Here is a 1,330-nt window from a genome sequence, read left to right as displayed (position 1 = left end):
CAAATTTTATTTGCCCGTTTGATGAGTTACATTTGTTGGTTTAAGCCACTGAGATTTGGGGCTGTTTGTTACTACAACATAACCAAGCCTGCCCTGGCCGATTCATTCCACTTCATGTTGGGCTGCCCCTGTGATGTCATCCGCAAGTTGCCCTTAAGTCTACTATTCAATCTAACACACAATGCTGGAGTTGATGGGCTGTGGTAAGAGGATGGTCAGGGAGGTTTCCAATATAGTGATGTGGCAACAAAATGAGACAATAAACAGAGGTGTCAAAATGCAGAGTAGAGATTAAGAACTCTAAACAAAGTGACCTTAGAGGCAAAGGCAATTCGGAGAAATGCAAGCACAATCCCCTCACTTTCACCAAAACTATCAGAAAATATTAAAAAGAGACGTAGGCATCCCCCTGTATGCTGGAATGAGGGTTTGAGTCTATTGACTTGTCTTTATTGACAGAGTTCATTGCTCCTTCCTGCTTCTAAACCTTCTTCATTTGGCCTCCAGAACCACCCTCTCTCCTGATTCCCCTTCTGCCTTCCTGGTTGATCACCCTCATTCTTGAGTTTATCTTCATCTGTCCCACCTCTAATAGTTGAACTGCCCTAGAGTTCAGTCTCTGGGTCTCTTCTCTTGTCTATCCATACTAATCTCCTTGCAGATTACTTTGAGTTTCATGCCTTTAAACGCAATCAATATGATTTTTTTTAATTTCCAAATTTATATCTCCAACATGGATTTCTCCCCTAAATTCCAGCTTCGAGATCTGACAGTCTACTCAGCATCTCTGTTTATAAGTCTAATACACACCTCAAACTTAACTCGACCAGATCAGAACTTGTGATCTTCTCCCCCTAAAATTATTCCTCCTAAAGTCGTCCTCATCTCAGTTCAGGACAACTTTATCCTTCCCGTTGTTCAGACTAGGTCATATTAGACTCTCTCTCATTCTCTCTCTCTCTTCCAATATCTATATATCTATCTCTCTTTCCTCTTATTATGTCAAGAAAACTTTTTATCATTACCTTTAAAATGTATCCAGAATCTGATGGTGTCTTGCCACTTCTTTCACTACTACACTGGTCTGAGCTATTGCCATCATTCCCCTGGATTGTGTCAAAAGAGTTTCAACAGGTCTCCCTGGCTCTACCTTCAACCTCTCAGAGTCTTTTATTAACATATCAGCCAGGGTAATCCAGTTACTCATAACCCAGAATAAATCACTCTTCTGCTCACAGACCTCTAATAGATTCCCATCGACACAGTAAACGCTAAAAGAAATGTTAACAAGAATGTTTTGTACTGCTCATTCCCTGCTAGTTCTTAAGAA

The sequence above is a fragment of the Theropithecus gelada genome, unplaced genomic scaffold, assembly GCF_003255815.1.
Source record: "Theropithecus gelada isolate Dixy unplaced genomic scaffold, Tgel_1.0 HiC_scaffold_15883, whole genome shotgun sequence".
Classification (NCBI taxonomy): domain Eukaryota; kingdom Metazoa; phylum Chordata; class Mammalia; order Primates; family Cercopithecidae; genus Theropithecus; species Theropithecus gelada.
This window is presented reverse-complemented; position numbering follows the sequence as displayed.